The sequence below is a fragment of the Oncorhynchus masou genome, chromosome 13 (assembly GCF_036934945.1).
Source record: "Oncorhynchus masou masou isolate Uvic2021 chromosome 13, UVic_Omas_1.1, whole genome shotgun sequence".
Lineage (NCBI taxonomy): Eukaryota > Metazoa > Chordata > Actinopteri > Salmoniformes > Salmonidae > Oncorhynchus > Oncorhynchus masou.
Window position 1 is genome coordinate 896501 of NC_088224.1, and position 21490 is coordinate 917990.

Below are 21490 nucleotides of genomic sequence, written 5' to 3' on the forward strand. Positions count from 1 at the left end.
AGAACTCTAAGAGATAACGAGGAGGAGAGAACTCTGAGAGATAACGAGGAAGAGAGAACTCTGAGAGATAACGAGGAGGAGAGAACTCTGAGATAACGAGGAAGAGAGAACTCTGAGAGATAACGAGGAGGAGAGAACTCTGAGAGATAACGAGGAAGAGAGAACTCTGAGAGATAACGAGGAGGAGAGAACTCAGAGATAACGAGGAGGAGAGAACTCTGAGAGATAACGAGGAGGAGAGAACTCTAAGATAGATAAGAGAACTCTGAGGATAACGGGAGGAGAAACTCTGAGAGTTAAAGGAAATGAAATAGAGAGTATGAACACAAGAATGATTAGACATCAGAGAAGAGAAGGTGAGAGTGAGAGATAAAGGGAAAGAGAGAGGGAGAGATAAAGGGAAAGAGAGAGGGAGAGATAAATAAGGAGAGAGTGAGATAAAGTTAAAGAGTGAGAGATGTTTGGCCCTGTCCGGGGGTATCATTGGATGGGGCCACAGTGTCTCCTGACCCCTCCTGTCTCAGCCTCCAGTATTTATGCTGCAGTAGTTGATGTGTCGGGGTGTTGGGGTCAGTTTGTTATATCTGGAGTACTTCTCCTGTCCAATTCGGTGTCCTGTGTGAATTTAAGTGTGCGTTCTCTAATTCTCTCTTTCTCCCTTTCTTTCTCTCTCACGGAGGACCTGAGCCCTAGGACCATGCCCCAGGACTACCTGACATGATGACTCCTTGCTGTCCTCAGTCCACCTGGCCGTGCTGGTCCAGTTTCAACTGTTCTGCCTTATTATTATTCGACCATGCTGGTCATTTATGAACATTTGAACATCTTGGCCATGTTCTGTTATAATCTCCACCCGGCACAGCCAGAAGAGGACTGGCCTGGCCTCTAGGTTTCTTCCTAGGTTTTGGCCTTTCTCGTGAGTTTTTCCTAGCCAACGGGCTTCAATACCTGCATTGCTTGCTGTTTGGGGTTTTAGACTGGGTTTCTGTACAGCACTTTGAGATATCAGCTGATGTACGAAGGGCTGTATAAATAAATTTGTAAATTTATAAATACATTTGATTTGATTTGATTTGAAAGAGAGAGGGAGAGAATGAGATTTCGGTTACTGGCCCAATGATTTCGGTTACTGGCCCAATGCTCTAACCACTAGACTACCTGCCACCCCAGGAGAGAGGGAGATATAAAGTTAGAGAGGGAGAGATAAAGGGAAGGAGAGAGAGAGATAAAGGAAGAGAGGGAGAGATAAAGGAAGGAGAGAGGAGAGATAAAGGGAAGGAGAGAGGGAGAGATAAAGGGAGTGCTGGAGAGCAGCTGGAGACAGTGAGTAATGATGATAATAATAAACATTCCAGTCATCGTTATGGAGACAGAGGAGAGAGAGATTAAACCAGGGAGGGAGATAGAGAGAGGGAAATGGAGAGATGGAGAAATGGAGAAATGGAGCGAGGGAGATAGAGAGAGAGGATACAGAGAACGGAGGAATGACTAGAGAGACTAGGCCAGCGGTGTGTGTGGGAACAATCCTATTATGATGACCTGAAGACTTGAGTCCTAATTCTTTGGATCTAAAGCGCAAACACAGATGGGTTTAATACCCGATACCACACACACAAACTCACTGGCCCCTCCCTTGATGCTACCCTGGGGTCCCGATATGGAGAAGACGGACAGGCAGTCGTCGTCTTGGGAACAGCCGGCCTGGATGGCGCGGACGTAACTATGGGAACGGGTCCGGAAGCATCCAGGTAGATCCAAGGCTTCCACCGCTTGACTCTCAATCTCTCCAAACATGGTCTCACACACCGCCTCAAACTGACGATTCAGAGAGTCACCCAGCTACAGGAGACAGAGAGAAAGAAAGACAGAGAGAAAGAGAGAAAGAGAAGGAGAAGGAGAGAGAAGAAGAAAGAGAGAGAGATGAGAAAGAGAGAGAGAAGGAGAAAAGAGAGAAGAGAGTGAGAGAGAGAAAGAGAGAGAGACAGAGAGACAGAGAGAGAGAGAGAATGAGAAAAGAGAGAGGAGAGTGAGAGAGAACGAGAGAGAGAGACAGAGAGAGAGAAGGAGAAAGAGAGAGAAGGAGAAAGAGAGAGAGAGATGAGAAAGAGAGAGAGAAGGAGAAAGAGAGAGGAGAGTGAGAGAGAGAAAGAGAGAGAGACAGAGAGACAGAGAGAAAGAGAGAGAAGGAGAAAAGAGAGAGGAGAGTGAGAGAGAACGAGAGAGAGAGACAGAGAGAAAGAGAGAGATAAAAGGAAACCTTCCATAACAAAGCCATCACCAACAGAGAGATGAACCTGGAGAAGAGTCCCCTAAGCAAGCTGGTCCTGGGGCTCTGTTCACAAACACAAACACACCCCACAGAGCCCCAGGACAGCAACACAACCCAACCAATTCATGAGAAAACAAAAAGAAAACAAAAAGATAATTACTTGAAACTTTGGAAACAATTTACAAAAGAACCCAGAGCAAACTAGAATGCTATTTGGCCCTAAACAGAGAGTACACAGCGGCAGAATACCTGACCACTGTGACTGACCCAAAATTAAGGAAAGCTTTGACTATGTACAGACTCAGTGAGCTTAGCCTTGCTATTGAGAAAGGCCGCCGTAGGCAGACATGGCTCTCAAGAGAAGACAGGCTATGTGCACACTGCCCACAAAATGAGGTGGAAACTGAGCTGCACTTCCTAACCTCCTGTCCAATGTATGACCATATTAGAGACACATATGTCCCTCAGATTACACAGATCCACAAAGAATTAGAAAACAAACCCAATTTGTATAAACTCCCACATTTACTGGCTGAAATCCCACAGTGTGACATCACAGCAGCAAGATTTGTGACCTGTTACCACAAGAAAAGGGCAACCAGTGAAGAACAAACACCATTGTAAATACAACCCATATTTATGGGTATTTATTGTCCCTTGTGTATTTGTATTTGCACACTGTACACTTTATATGACATTTGAAATGTATTTATTATTTTGTAACTTATGTGAGTGTAATGTTTACTGTTAATTTGTATTGTTTATTTCACTTTTGCTTATTTCTCTTTTGTATATTATCTACCTCACTTGCTTTGGCAAAGTTAACATGTTTCCCGTGCCAATAAAGCCCTTGAATTGAATTCAAATTGAGAGACGAAGTGAGAGACATAGACGGAGAGAGAGAGAGAGTAGAGGAGAGGAGAGGAGAGAGACAGAGAGAGAGAGAGAGAGAGAGAGAGAGAGACAGAGAGAGAGAGAGGGAGACAGAGAGAGAGGAGAGGAGAGGAGAGGAGAGAAGAGAAGAGGAGAGGAGAGGAGAGGAGAGGAGAGGAGAGGAGAGGAGAGAAGAGGAGAGGAGAGGGAGAGGAGAGAAGAGGATAGGAGAGACAGAGAGACAGAGAGACAGAGAGAGAGAGACAGAGAGAGAGAGATAGAGACAGACAGACAGAGAGAGAGAGAGACAGAGAGAGAGAGAGGAGAGGAGAGGAGAGGAGAGGAGAGAGAGAGAGACATATAGACAGAGAGAGAGACAGAGAGAGAGAGAGAGTGAGACAGAGACAGAGAGAGAGAGAGAGAGAGAGAGGAGAGGGACAGAGAGAGAGAGACAAAGTGAGAGAGAGAGACAGAGAGAGAGAGAGAGAGAGAGAGAGAGAGAGAGAGAGAGGATTGGAGAGGAGAGAGAGAGAGAGAGAGAAAGAGAGAGAGAGAGAGTGGTTCTGTTTGTATGTCAGTGGAGGCTCCTCAGAGGAGGAAGGGAGGATTGCCACCGGGGCCCGCCAGTGTAACTACACACTGAGTGACACATGGATTGGATTGTATTTACTACACCCGTTATTTCTAGTTTGTTTATTAAAACTTCTTGTAACTAGGGGGCAGTATTTTCATTTTTGGCAAAATAACGTTCCCGTAGTAAACGGGATATTTTGTCAGGACAAGATGCTAGAATATAATTGACAGCTTAGCTCTTTTCGGTCGTAAGAGATGGCAGCAGCAACAGTATGTACAAAATAAGCCACAAACAATGTGAAAAACTAACAGAATAGAATAGTTGGTTAAGAACTAGTAAAACGGCAGCTAGCATCTGTAGCATCTGAAAAGTCTTACCTGTGAGCTGGTTAGAGAACGAGTGTAGCTCCGAGAGCGGGCGTGACTTTTGGGCTTGGTTCGGCTGTTAGCATAGGGTAGAGTAGAATCTACACACTGCTTACATGAGTACCTACACACACACACACACACACACACACACACACACACACACACACACACACACACACACACACACACACACACACACACACACACACACACACACACACACACACACACAGTAAGATGAACAGTCAACCTCGAGCTCCTCCAACTCATCTTCATCATCATCCTCACCATCATCAACGAGGTGACAGATTTCCTGCGTGACGTTAGTATGACAACACCCCCCCCACCCCTCCGCCCCGCTGCCCCCTCCCCTTACTTGGTGGCAGATGACCTGTGGTCCATGCTGACAGAGCGTCTGAAGGCCTCTCTCTGGGCGATGATGGTGGTTTTAGGAGAGGCTTTAGGACTGGCGTCAGAGTCCTGACAGTCGTCGTCTCCCATGGCCTTGACGTAGCTGCCACTTCGCATGCGCCTGCAGGGGATCTCCCCCCCTCCGTCAGGACCACCCCACTCCACCCCGTCTGACGGGACCTGGACACACACACACACACACACACACACAAAAATGCAAATGTATGAACACACAAAAGTAGAAAGACACACACAACACACACGCACACCACACACACCACACACACAAAACACACACACCAAACACACCCCACACACACACACCACACCAAACACCAAACACACCAAACACACACCAAACACACAAAACACACACACCAAACACACAAAACACACACACACCACACCAAACACACCACACACACACCAAACACACCACACACACACCAAACACACCACACACACACCAAACACACACACACACACCACACACCACACACCACACACCACACACCACACACACCACACACACTCACACACACAGGGAAAGAGAGTGAAGACCCTTGGTAGTGACACATTCATCACATGCATTTTTAAAAATAAATATCTAGTGTTATTTTGTTAAATAATTTTTTAAGGTAGAAAGTGTTGATCACATTCCCATCAATTGAACATCAAGACATCGACAACTATTACTCGGCTTTAGAACACATCTAGGAACTTTGCCAGAAAACCCAGTTTAAAGATTCCCAGAATAAGGAAGGAATAAACAGGAAATCAAACGAGGATTTCTGAACTTGGGGAAAGTTTCCTGATTTAAAAAACAAACACTTTGTTTTTAACTATTTTAATGCAGCAAGAGATTTAGACAGGGAGGAGAAGGAGGCATTCTAATCTATACCAATAACACCAAGGGAGAATCACACACACTCTCTCTAAGACAGAGAGAGAGACAGAGAGAGACAGAGAGAGAGAGAGAGAGAGAGAGAGAGAGAGAGAGAGAGAGAGAGAGAGAGAGAGAGAGACAGAGACAGAGACAGAGACAGAGAGAGAGAGAGAGACAGAGACAGATACAGAGAGAGAGACAGAGAGACAGATACAGAGAGACAGAGAGAGAGAGAGAGAGAGAGACAGAGAGACAGAGACAGAGAGAGAGAGAGAGAGAGAGAGAGAGACAGAGAGAGAGAGACAGAGAGAGACAGAGAGAGAGAGACAGAGAGAGAGAGAGAGAGAGAGAGAGAGAGAGAGAGAGAGAGAGAGACAGATACAGAGAGACAGAGAGAGAGAGAGAGACAGAGAGAGAGAGAGAGAGAGACAGAGAGAGAGAGAGAGAGACAGAGAGAGAGAGAGAGAGAGAGAGAGAGAGAGAGAGAGACAGAGAGACAGAGACAGAGAGAGAGACAGAGAGAGAGACAGAGAGAGAGAGAGAGAGAGAGAGAGAGAGAGAGAGAGAGAGAGAGAGAGAGAGAGAGAGAGAGAGACAGAGAGAGAGACAGAGAGAGAGAGAGAGAGAGAGAGAGAGAGAGAGAGAGAGAGAGAGAGAGAGAGAGAGAGAGAGAGAGAGAGAGAGAGAGAGACAGAGAGAGAGAGAGAGAGAGAGAGAGAGAGAGACAGGTACAGGAACATGCCGCACTGCACAGCACAAAACGTCAGTTATGTGAGAGAAAGACAGAAGGAGAAACGGAGACTTACAGAGAGAGAGAAACTCTGACAGCTTGAAAAACACTAATACAGAAAGAGAAATAGAGCGTGAGCCTGAAGCAGACAGAGATGTACACAGAACATCAACCCACTTATAAATACTGTACCCTCACGTGCACGCACACTCACAGAGAAGCTGACAGTAAATTATAGTATAGTATGGAATGGTACAGAATATTATGGCATAGAATATTATAGTAGTATGGTGTGTTATAGTATAGTGTGGTATGGTATAGTATATTATAGTATTATATACTATAGTAATCATATTTCATTTAGAGTTAAGACCTGAAGCTGGTTCATTTGGACACCTCCTTCTACAGCCGTCAAAATCAACTCTGAACCACCAACCAGTTTCCCTGATTTGTTGTTCCACTCTAACTCAGGGACTGATACTGTAGTATGCTATAGTATGGTATAGCATGGTGTATTATGGTATGGTATATTATAATATGGTATATGGTATAGCATGGTGTATTATGGTATGGTATATTATAATATGGTATGTGGTATAGTATGGCATATGGTATAGTATATTATAGTATGGTATATTGTAGTATGGTATAGTATATTATAGTATGCTATAGTATGGTATAGCATGGTGTATTATGGTATGGTATATTATAATATGGTATATGGTATAGCATGGTGTATTATGGTATGGTATATTATAACATGGTATATATAGTATGGCATATAGTATATTATAGGTATGGCATGGTGTATTATGGTATGGTATATTATAATATGGTATATTATAATATGGTATATGCATGGTGTATTATGGTATGGTATATTATAATATGGTATATGGTATAGTATGGTGTATTATGGTATGGTATATTATAATATGGTATGTGGTATAGTATGGTGTATTATGGTATAGTATATTATAATATGGTATATGGTATAGTATATTATGGTATAGTATATTATAGTATGGTATATTGTAGTATGGTATAGTATATTATAGTATGCTATAGTATGGCATAGCATGGTGTATTATGGTATGGTATATTATAATATGGTATATGGTATAGCATGGTGTATTATGGTATGGTATATTATAACATGGTATATGGTATAGTATGGCATGCCATAGTATATTATAGTATAATATGGTATATGGTATAGCATGGTGTATTATGGTATGGTATATTATAATATGGTATATGGTATAGCATGGTGTATTATGGTATGGTATATTATAACATGGTATATGGTATAGCATGGTGTATTATGGTATGGTATATTATAACATGGTATATGGTATAGTATGGTGTATTATGGTATGGTATATTATAATATGGTATATGGTATAGTATGGTGTATTATGGTATGGTATATTATAACATGGTATATGGTATAGCATGGTGTATTATGGTATGGTATATTATAACATGGTATATGGTATAGCATGGTGTATTATGGTATGGTATATTATAACATGGTATATGGTATAGTATGGCATGCCATAGTATATTATAGTATATTATGGTATGGTATATGGTATAGCATTGTGTATTATGGTATGGTATATTATAATATGGTATATGGTATAGTATGGCATGCCATAGTATATTATAGTATATTATGATATAATATATTATGGTATGGCCTAGTATAGTATAGTATGGAATGCTATTTTATAGTATGGTATGGTATGGTATGGTATGGTATAGTATATTATAGTATGGTATATTATGTTGTATTATGGTATATTGTATTATAGATTAGTATAGTGTGGTATAGTATATTATGGTATGGTATGGTATGGTATGGTATAGTATATTGTAATATGGTATGGTATATTATATTATGGTATATTGTATTATAGATTAGTATAGTATGGTATAGTATATTATAGTATGGTATGGTATGGTATGGTATGGTATAGTATATTGTAATATGGTATGGTATATTATATTATGGTATATTGTATTATAGATTAGTATAGTGTGGTATAGTATATTATGGTATATTATATTATGGTATATGGTATTATAGATTAGTATAGTGTGGTATAGTATATTATGGTATATTATATTATGGTATATTGTATTGTATTATAGATTAGTATAGTGTGGTATAATATAGTATGATATATTATATTATGGTATATGGTATTATAGATTAGTATAGTGTGGTATAATATAGTATGGTATAGTATATTATAGTATGGTATAGTATATTATAGTTAGTATATTGTAATATGATATGGTATATTATATTATGGCATGTTATATTATAGAATAGTATAGTGTGGTATAATATAGTATGGTATATTATATTATGGTATATTATATTATAGAATAGAATAGTATAGTGTGGTATATTATATTATGGTATATTATATTATGGTATATTATATTATAGAATAGAATAGTATAGTGTGGTATAATATAGTATGGTATAGTATATTATGGTATATTGTATTATAGATTAGTATAGTGTGGTATAATATAGTATGATATATTATATTATGGTATATTGTATTATAGATTAGTATAGTGTGGTATATTATATTATGGTATAGTATATTATAGAATAGAATAGTATAGTGTGGTATAATATAGTATGTTATAGTATAGTGTGGCATGCTATATTATATTATGGTATATTACGGTATAGCATAGTATAGTATGGTATGATACGCTATATTATACTATGGTATAGCATATTAAAGTATTATATAGTATATTATAGTATAGTGTAGAATATTATGGTGTAGTGTGGCATAGCATGGTACATTATAGTATAGCATAGTATGGTACATTATAGTATTGTATAGTATGGTATGGTATAGTGTAGTGTATCATGGTATAGTATAGTATATTATGGTATGCCCTAGTATGTTATACTGTGGCGTGGCATGGCACCACGTAGTATACTATAGTCTGGTATAGTATAGTGTATAATGGTATGTTGTAGTATATGATGGTGTGTATGGTAGAGTATATTATACCAAAGCATTGGTGAATGCTAGTTTCTGATTGGCTAGAAGAGCGTTCTAGAGTGGACAACCAGATAACGGGACAGTTGGATAAGATATCAGGACTCCTGTCAATAAACAATAAAAAAATAAAAAAATTGTGACGCAATAAACACCTACACATGCAGACTGCACTTGTGACAAAGTTACAGAAAGATAAACCAACAACCACACAAACTGAACTTGAATACAATGCAGATCCAACTAGGAACAACTGAGCTTGAATACATTGTATATGCAGATCCAACTAGGAACAGCTGAGCTTGAATACATTGTATATGCAGATCCAACTAGGAACAGCTGAGCTTGAATACATTGTAAATGCAGATCCAACGAGGAACAACTGAGCTTGAATACATTGTAAATGCAGATCCAACTAGGAACAACTGAGCTTGAATACATTGTAAATGCAGATCCAACGAGGAACAACTGAGCTTGAATACATTGTAAATGCAGATCCAACCAGGAACAACTGAGCTTGAATACATTGTAAATGCAGATCCAACCAGGAACAACTGAGCTTGAATACATTGTAAATGCAGATCCAACTAGGAACAACTGAGCTTGAATACATTGTAAATGCAGATCCAACGAGGAACAACTGAGCTTGAATACATTGTAAATGCAGATCCAACCAGGAACAACTGAGCTTGAATACATTGTAAATGCAGATCCAACCAGGAACAACTGAGCTTGCCTTTATTTGCTTATGCAGAGATGTGTTTTTGGGGAATTTGATGACTTAATGTGGTGAGTGACGAACAGTGACGATCATTTCTCTGGTTCCTACTGCTGCAGTCATGATGCAGCTGGTGCTATGCTGTCAAATCCTCCCACGTTTCTAGTTTAGTGGTGCTCTGCTGTCAAATCCTCCCACGTTTCTAGTTTAGTGGTGCTCTGCTGTCAAATCCTCCCACGTTTCTAGTTTAGTGGTGCTATGCTGTCAAATCCTCCCACGCTTCTAGTTTAGTGGTGCTCTGCTGTCAAATCCTCCCACGTTTCTAGTTTAGTGGTGCTCTGCTGTCAAATCCTCCCACGTTTCTAGTTTAGTGGTGCTCTGCTGTCAAATCTTCCATCGTTTCTAGTTTAGTGGTGCTATGCTGTCAAATCCTCCTACGTTTCTAGTTTAGTGGTGCTCTGCTATCAAATCCTCCCACGCTTCTAGTTTAGTGGTGCTCTGCTGTCAAATCTTCCCACATTTCTAGTTTAGTGGTGCTCTGCTGTCAAATCCTCCCACGTTTCTAGTTTAGTGGTGCTATGCTGTCAAATCCTCCCACGTTTCTAGTTTAGTGGTGCTATGCTGTCAAATCCTCCCACGCTTCTAGTTTAGTGGTGCTATGCTGTCAAATCCTCCCACGCTTCTAGTTTAGTGGTGCTATGCTGTCAAATCCTCCTACGTTTCTAGTTTAGTGGTGCTCTGCTGTCAAAACCTCCCACGCTTCTAGTTTAGTGGTGCTCTGCTGTCAAATCTTCCCACATTTCTAGTTTAGTGGTGCTCTGCTGTCAAATCCTCCCACGTTTCTAGTTTAGTGGTGCTATGCTGTCAAATCCTCCCTCGTGTTTCTAGTTTAGTGGTGCTCTGCTGTCAAATCCTCCCACGTTTCTAGTTTAGTGGTGCTCTGCTGTCAAATCTTCCCACGTTTCTAGTTTGGTGGTGCTATGCTGTCAAATCCTCCCTCATGTTCCTAGTTTCACCAGCTGTTTTCAGCAACTAATAATTTTGAATTTGGTTGTCGTATTGGCAGGTTTGCTAGCAACAAACGGTTTAGCTAGCTTGTAGCCTTGTGTTTGATATACAATACGATCTGCTCCTCATCATGAACAGTCAGTGTTGACTAATGTCCTGACGGGAAGCTAACTTTTCTAATTATGTCAGGCAAAATCGGTCATTATCAGCTCATTGTTATGGATGTATCCAAATGAATGTCATAAGAAAACAGCAACTTTGTTGTTATTCTGGCTGCAGAGGTTGTGACTGTGTTAACCGCAGCTAGCTAGTTAGCTAGCAAGGGATAAGAACAGTGCCAGCGAGCATAACAACAGAAAATAAAGAACGAAAGAGCCGCCGCGATATACTGTACTGTTATACTATAACATACTATAGCATATTATACTGATATACTGTACTGTTATACTATACTATAGTATATTATACTGATATACTGTACTGTTATACTATACTATAGCATATTATACTGATATACTGTACTGTACTGTTATACTATACCATACTATAGCATATTATACTGATATACTGTACTGTTATACTATACTATAGTATATTATACTGATATACTGTACTGTACTGTTATACTATACCATACTATAGCATATTATACTGATATAATGTACTGTTATACTATACTATAGTATATTATACTGATATACTGTAGTGTTATACTATACCATACTATAGCATATTATACTGATATACTGTACTGTTATACTATACTATAGTATATTATACTGATATACTGTACTGTACTGTTATACTATAACATACTATAGCATATTATACTGATATACTGTAGTGTTATACTATACCATACTATAGTATATTATACTGATATACTGTACTGTTATACTATACCATACTATACCATATTATACTGATATACTGTACTGTACTGTTATACTATAACATACTATAGTATATTATACTGATATACTGTACTGTTATACTATACTATAGTATATTATACTGATATACTGTACTGTTATACTATACCATACTATAGTATATTATACTGATATACTGTACTGTTATACTATACCATACTATAGTATATTATACTGATATACTGTACTGTTATACTATACTATACTATACCATATTATACTGATATACTGTACTGTACTGTTATACTATACTATAGTATATTATACTGATATACTGTACTGTTATACTATACCATACTATAGCATATTATACTGATATACTGTACTGTTATACTATAACATACTATAGCATATTATACTGATATACTGTACTGTTATACTATACTATAGGATATTATAATGATATACTGTACTGTACTGTTATACTATACTATAGTATATTATACTGATATACTGTACTGTTATACTATACTATAGCATATTATACTGATATACTGTACTGTTATACTATAACATACTATAGTATATTATACTGATATACTGTACTGTTATACTATACTATAGTATAGGATATTATAATGATATACTGTACTGTTATACTATACCATACTATAGGATATTATACTGATATACTGTACTGTTATACTATACCATACTATAGCATATTATACTGATATACTGTACTGTTATACTATACCATACTATAGCATATTATACTGATATACTGTACTGTACTGTTATACTATACCATACTATAGCATATTATACTGATATACTGTACTGTTATACTATACCATACTATACCATACTATACTGTACTGAACTGTTATACTATAACATACTATAGCATATTATACTGATATACTGTACTGTACTGTTATACTATACCATACTATAGCATATTATACTGATATACTGTACTGTTATACTATACCATACTATACCATACTATACTGTACTGTACTGTTATACTATAACATACTATAGCATATTATACTGATATACTGTACTGTACTGTTATACTATAACATACTATAGCATATTATACTGATATACTGTACTGTTATACTATACTATAGTATAGGATATTATAATGATATACTGTACTGTTATACTATACCATACTATAGGATATTATACTGATATACTGTACTGTTATACTATACCATACTATAGTATATTATACTGATATACTGTACTGTTATACTATACTATAGTATATTATACTGATATACTGTACTGTACTGTTATACTATACCATACTATAGCATATTATACTGATATACTGTACTGTTATACTATACTATAGTATATTATACTGATATACTGTACTGTACTGTTATACTATACCATACTATAGCATATTATACTGATATACTGTACTGTTATACTATACTATAGTATATTATACTGATATACTGTACTGTTATACTATACTATAGTATATTATACTGATATACTGTACTGTTATACTATACTATAGTATAGTATACTGATATACTGTACTGTTATACTATACTATAGTATATTATACTGATATACTGTACTGTACTGTTATACTATACTATAGTATATTATACTGATATACTGTACTGTTATACTATACCATACTATACCATATTATACTGTACTGTTATACTATACTATACTATAGTATATTATACCGATATACTGTACTGTTATACTATACCATACTATAGTATATTATACTGATATACTGTACTGTTATACTATACCATACTATACCATATTATACTGATATACTGTACTGTTATACTATAACATACTATAGTATATTATACTGATATACTGTACTGTTATACTATAACATACTATAGTATATTATACTGATATACTGTACTGTTATACTATACCATACTATACCATATTATACTGATATACTGTACTGTACTGTTATACTATAACATACTATAGTATATTATACTGATATACTGTACTGTTATACTATACTATAGTATATTATACTGATATACTGTACTGTTATACTATACCATACTATAGTATATTATACTGATATACTGTACTGTTATACTATACCATACTATAGCATATTATACTGATATACTGTACTGTTATACTATAACATACTATAGTATATTATACTGATATACTGTACTGTACTGTTATACTATAACATACTATAGTATATTATACTGATATACTGTACTGTTATACTATAACATACTATAGTATATTATACTGATATACTGTACTGTTATACTATACTATAGCATATTATACTGATATACTGTACTGTTATACTATAACATACTATAGTATATTATACTGATATACTGTACTGTTATACTATACCATACTATACCATATTATACTGATATACTGTACTGTACTGTTATACTATACCATACTATACCATATTATACTGATATACTGTACTGTTATACTATACCATACTATACCATACTATACCATATTATACTGATATACTGTACTGTACTGTTATACTATACTATACTATAGCATATTATACTGATATACTGTACTGTTATACTATAACATACTATAGTATATTATACTGATATACTGTACTGTTATACTATACCATACTATAGCATATTATACTGATATACTGTACTGTACTGTTATACTATACCATACTATACCATATTATACTGATATACTGTACTGTTATACTATACCATACTATACCATACTATACTGTACTGAACTGTTGTACTATGCTATGCTATTCTGCACTGTACTGTTATACTATACCATACTATACTGCTATTCTACTCTGTACTGTTATATGATACTATAATATACAATACGGGTATGCAATAGTATACTGTTATACTATACTATACATATATACCGGCATACTGTACTGTACTGTTGTACTAGAATATACTATACTGGTATACTGTTCTGTACTGTTAAACTATACGGGTATAATATAGTATACTCTACTGTTATATGATACTATAAAATGCTATACTTGTACACTATAGTAAACTGTACTGAAATTTTATATTATATTATAATATTATAATACACTATGCGGGAATACTATACAGTACTGTGGTGCTATACAATACTATAAAATATGACACCGGTACACTATACCATACCATACCATACCATACTATACTATACTATACTATACTATACTATACTATACTATACTATGCCATACTACACTATACTATACTATACTATACTATACTATACTATACTATACTGCACGTTCCCATACTATACTATACTATGTCATACTACACTATACGATACTATACTATACTATCCTGTACGGTGCTATACCATACTATACCATACTATACTATGCTATACTATACTATACTATACTATACTTGTCACGCCTTGGTCTTAGTATTTTGTGTTTTAGTTAATTAGTTGGTCAGGCCAGGGTGTGACTTGGGTTTATGTTATTGTGTTGTCGTATTGGGGTTTTTGTAGGCATTGGGATTGTAGTTGATTAGGGGTGTGTTTAGTTTAGGTTTGGCTGCCTGAGGCGGTTCTCAATCAGAGTCAGGTGATTCTTGTTGTCTCTGATTGGGAACCGTATTTAGGTAGCCTGGGTTTCGCTTTGTATTTCGTGGGTGATTGTTCCTGTCTCTGTGTTAGTGTTCACCAGATAGGCTGTAATAGGTTTCACGTTCCGTTTGTTGTTTTTGTATTTATTCGTTATTTCATGTATAGTTTGGTTATTTGTTTTCACTAATAAACATGAGTAACCACCACGCTACATTTCGGTCCGACTCTCATTCAACAAACGAAGAACGCCGTTACAATACTATACTATACTGTTGTACAATAATATACAATACTGGTATATTATACTATACAATAGTATACTGCATTGACACTCCCCATCCAACCAGACAGAGCTTGAGAGGATCTGCACAAAAGAATGGGAGAAACTCCCCAAATACAGGTGTGCCAAGCTTGTAGCGTAAAACCCAAGAAGACTCAAGGCTGTAATCGCTGCCAAAGGTGCTTCAACAAAGTACTGAGTAAAGGGTTTGAATATACTGTTGAAGTCAGAGGTTTACATGCACATTAGCCAAATACATTTTAACTCAGTTTTTCACAATTCTTGACATTTAATCTTAGTAAAAATTCCCTGTTTTAGGTCAGTTAGGATCACCACTTTATTTTAAGAATGTGAAAAGTCAGCATAATAGTAGAGAGAATTCTTTATTTCAGATTTTATTTCTTTCTTCACATTCCCAGTGGGTCAGAAGTTTACATATACTCAGTTAGTATTTGGTAGCATTAGGGCTCTGCTCTATAGCAGTACCACTATATAGGGAATATGGCTCTGGTCTATAGTAGTACCACTATATAGGGAATAGGGCTCTGGTCTATAGTAGTACCACTATATAGGGAATAGGGCTCTGGTCTATAGTAGTACACTATATAGGGAATAGAGCTCTGGTCTATAGCAGTACCACTATATAGGGAATAGGGCTCTGGTCTATAGTAGTACCACTATATAGGGAATAGGTCTCTGGTCTAAAGTAGTGCACTACATAGGGAATAGGGCTCTGGTCTATAGTAGTACCACTATATAGGGAATAGGTCTCTGGTCTAAAGTAGTGCCACTATATAGGGAATAGGTCTCTGGTCTAAAGTAGTACCACTATATAGGGAATAGGTCTCTGGTCTAAAGTAGTACCACTATATAGGGAATAGGTCTCTGGTCTAAAGTAGTGCCACTATATAGGGAATAGGTCTCTGGTCTAAAGTAGTGCCACTATATAGGGAATAGGGCTCTGGTCTATAGTAGTGCCACTATATAGGGAATAGGTCTCTGGTCTAAAGTAGTGCCACTATATAGGGAATAGGTCTCTGGTCTAAAGTAGTGCCACTATATAGGGAATAGGGCTCTGGTCTATAGTAGTACCACTATATAGGGAATAGGGCTCTGGTCTATAGTAGTACCACTATATAGGGAATAGGTCTCTGGTCTATAGTAGTACCACTATATAGGGAATAGGTCTCTGGTCTATAGTAGTACCACTATATAGGGAATAGGGCTCTGGTCTATAGTAGTACCACTATATAGGGAATAGGTCTCTGGTCTATAGTAGTACCACTATATAGGGAATAGGGCTCTGGTCTAAAGTAGTACCACTATATAGGGAATAGGGCTCTGGTCTATAGTAGTACACTATATAGGGAATAGGGCTCTGGTCTATAGTAGTGCCACTATATAGGGAATAGGGCTCTGGTCTAAAGTAGTACCACTATATAGGGAATAGGGCTCTGGTCTATAGTAGTACCACTATATAGGGAATAGGGCTCTGGTCTAAAGTAGTACCACTATATAGGGAATAGGTCTCTGGTCTAAAGTAGTGCCACTATATAGGGAATAGGTCTCTGGTCTAAAGTAGTACCACTATATAGGGAATAGGGCTCTGGTCTATAGTAGTACCACTATATAGGGAATAGGTCTCTGGTCTAAAGTAGTGCCACTATATAGGGAATAGGTCTCTGGTCTATAGTAGTACCACTATATAGGGAATAGGGCTCTGGTCTAAAGTAGTACCACTATATAGGGAATAGGGCTCTGGTCTATAGTAGTACACTATATAGGGAATAGGGCTCTGGTCTATAGTAGTGCCACTATATAGGGAATAGGGCTCTGGTCTAAAGTAGTACCACTATATAGGGAATAGGGCTCTGGTCTATAGTAGTACCACTATATAGGGAATAGGGCTCTGGTCTAAAGTAGTACCACTATATAGGGAATAGGTCTCTGGTCTAAAGTAGTGCCACTATATAGGGAATAGGTCTCTGGTCTAAAGTAGTACCACTATATAGGGAATAGGGCTCTGGTCTATAGTAGTACCACTATATAGGGAATAGGTCTCTGGTCTAAAGTAGTGCACTACATAGGGAATAGGGCTCTGTTCTAAAGTAGTGCACTACATAGGGAATAGGTCTCTGGTCTAAAGTAGTGCACTATATAGGGAATAGGGCTCTGGTCTAAAGTAGTGCACTACATAGGGAATAGGTCTCTGGTCTAAAGTAGTGCACTACATAGGGAACAGGGTGCCAGTAGAGACGTATGCTAAGTTATTATTGTGAAAGAAGCTTGATTGGTTTCTTATATACAGGTATAATATCAGTTAAAATAGCATGACACCATTTTGAAATGAGGCTCCAAAATATTCTCCCCCTGCTATATTCAAATATCTGAACAGCTCTTCTGGAAGAGTTAGATATGGAGAGCGCTGTGAGGTTTGATCATTTGAGACGGCGTCTATCTTTCCCAGAGTCAGGAAGCTGGATCTACACAAGGCGTGGAACACGGAATGAAACAAACTTTGATTTTGGAGTTAACAGCCACTTTAAGGTCACTATTTTCCCTCGTCTACTACACATATTGCACAAAGTAACCATCAAAGTTTGGACGGACATTATTCATGATGAAAGGTGCAGACACACACACCCCTCCCTAAATCCCTCACCCCACCCACCCACACCCCTCCCTCAATCCCTCACCCCACCCACCCACACCCCTCCCTCAATCCCTCACCCCACCCACCCACACCCCTCCCTCAATCCCTCACCCCACCCACCCACACACCCTCCAACCCCCCCTCCCTCAATCCCTCACCCCACCCACCTACACACCCTCCAACCCCCCCTCCCTCAATCCTTCACCCCACCCACCCACACACCCTCCAACCCACACACCCTCCAACCCCCTTCCTCAATCCCTCCCACCCACACCCCTTCCACCCACCCATACACCCTCCAACCCACACGCCTCCAACCCTTCCTCCACCCCTCAATCCCTCACCCCACCCACCCACACACCCTACAACCCACACGCCCTCCAACCCCCCTCCCTCAATCCCTCACCCCACCCACCCACACACCCTCCAACCCACACGCCCTCCAACCCCTCCCTCAATCCCTCACCCCACCCACCCACACCCCTCCCTCAATCCCTCACCCCACCCACCCACACACCCTCCAACCCACACGCCCTCCAACCCCCCTCCCTCAATCCCTCACCCCACCCACCCACACCCCTCCCTCAATCCCTCACCCCACCCACCCACACACCCTCCAACCCCCCCTCCCTCAATCCCTCACCCCACCCACCCACACACCCTCCAACCCCCCCTCCCTCAATCCTTCACCCCTCCCACCCACACACCCTCCAACTCCCCTTCCCTCAATCCCTCACCCCACACCCCTCCCACCCACCCATACACCCTCCAACCCACACGCCCTCCAACCCCCCCCTCAATCCCTCACCCCACCCACCCACACACCCTCCAACCCACACGCCCTCCAACCCCTCTCCCTCAATCCCTCACCCCACCCACCCACACCCCTCCCTCAATCCCTCACCCCACCCACCCACACACCCTCCAACCCACACGCCCTCCAACCCCTCTCCCTCAATCCCTCACCCCACCCACCCACACACCCTCCAACCCACACGCCCTCCAATCCCCCCTCCCTCAATCCCTCACCCCACCCACCCACACACCCTCCAACCCACACGCCCTCCAACCCCCCTCCCTCAATCCCTCACCCCACCCACCCACACACCCTCCAACCCACACGCCCTCCAACGCCCCCTGCCTCAATCCCTCACCCCACCCACCCATACACCTTCCAACCCTCCCATCCACACCCCTCCCCCCTCACCTACCACCCTCCCTCCCTCCCACCCACCCACACACCTGCTCACCCACCCACACAACCTCCAACCCTCCCTCCCACCCACACCCCTCCCTCCCACTCACACCCCTCCCTCCCACCCACACCTCTCCCTCTCACCTCCAACCCTCCCTCCCACCCACACCCCTCTCTCTCACCTACCACCCTCCCTCCCACCCACACCCCTCCCTCTCACCTACCACCCTCCCTCCCACCCGCTCACCCACCCACCCACACTCACTAACTCACCCCACCCACCCACCAACCCTCCCTCAATCCCACCCTCACACCCTCCTTCCCACCCTCCCTACCACCCACCTGTAGGTAGTGAAAGGTCCTCTCCTTCAGTTTGTTCTCCAGAGGTACCAAGGCCTTGTCATAGCCTCCTCCTCCTCCTCCCCGAACAGACGATGGGTACACCTCTCTGGCCTGGCTGACCGTCATGGCCGACCACGTGCTCCTCTTCAGAGAGTGTTGTCCTGGCCCTCCATGGTACCCTGCCACTCCCCCTCCGCCACCCTCCCCCCCTGCCAGGGCCAGAGTGGTACAGGCCATGCACTCCCCCGGCCCGGACCCTGGTGGTACACTCCCTGTCTGGGCAGTTTTTTCATGGTCAGTTCCTGGATGGCAGCGTCCAGACTCTCGTGGCCCGTGGGGTATCCGCCGCCCGCCACCTCGACCACCTGGCCCGGTGTTGCCCCCGGTTACCAAGAAGCTGCTGTCACTATCGAGATTGTCGTCGGAGCTCCACCACCCCGCAGTTCGGCTCCTGTGCCGCCTGCTGGAGGATTCGTGGCGCCCATCCCCGCTCTTGGAGCGTTCGCGGGACTTGCTGCGCCTCGCCGAACGGGATTGGTGGCCCGAATGATTATGCCCGCCACCTTCCTCTCCTCCGCTCCGCCCCCCTCCTCCTCGTGTGCCATTGTATTCCCTCTTCGACGGCGCCTCGAGGGAGTGAGACTTGGCGAAGAGTTTCTGGACTGAGTGAACCAGGTGGCGGATACGGGAGGGGCTCTCGCCGCGCGGCTCCACCCCCCCGCTGGCGCTCCTCTGGTACTGCAGGGTGTGAAACCCGTTAGGGTGGAAGGGAAGCTGCTTTTCAAACTGATCCTGGAGGTTAGGAGGCGTGCGATGCATCTTACCCCCGTGACCCCCCACCGTGGACAGACAATCCTCACACGAGTCGTACAGCTGCTGGGTCGGGGGATGCTGGTTGGGGTGGGAGCGGGGGAACGTCCCCCCTCCAGAGTGGGTATGGGAGCGATGCTCCAGAGCTAGGGGTTCTGGGGGACCACCGGGGGGGTAGAAGGGGTGCGCCGCCCGGTCGTAGTGTTCAGAGGGGTGGCGGTGGTACTCTCGGACGGAGCCGGGGCCCGGGTCACATTGTGTGTGCCCCCCGCCAGAAGAGTGCTGGGACAGGCTGCGGCTGACATGATACCCCTTCATGGAGGAGGCCGGGGGGCCGTGGTGGGCCACCCGGGCCGAGAGGGGACGCTGTGGGCGCGACAGGGCTGCGCCGGACTCACCTAGCAAGGAGGAGAGGGAGAGAGAGATAGAGACAGCGAGAGACAGAGATAGAGACAGACAGAGACAGCGAGAGACAGAGATAGAGGGAGAGAGAGACAGAGAGAGAGACAGAGATAGAGACAGACAGAGACAGCGAGAGACAGAGATAGAGGGAGAGAGAGACAGAGAGAGAGACAGAGATAGACAGACAGAGACAGCGAGAGACAGAGATAGAGGGAGAGAGAGACAGAGAGAGAGACAGAGAGAGAGACAGACAGAGACAGCGAGAGACAGAGATAGAGGGAGAGAGAGACAGAGATAGAGGGAGAGAGAGAGGGAGAGAGAGAGAGAGAGAAAGACAGAGAGAGACAGAGAGAGAGACAGAGAGAGAGACAGAGAGAGAGAGAGAGAGCGAGAGGGAGACAGAGAGAGAGAGAGACAGAGGGAGAGAGAGAGAGGGAGAAAGAGAGAGAGAGAGACAGAGAGAG

At 41.2% G+C, this 21490-nt stretch overlaps 1 pseudogene; it reads right to left on the reverse strand.

Moving 5' to 3' along the window:
- The window catches only part of LOC135551331 (disks large-associated protein 2-like), a 42871-nt pseudogene extending 21929 nt beyond the window's left edge, over positions 1–20942 (reverse strand).
- Between the last annotated feature and the right edge of the window lie 548 nt (positions 20943–21490).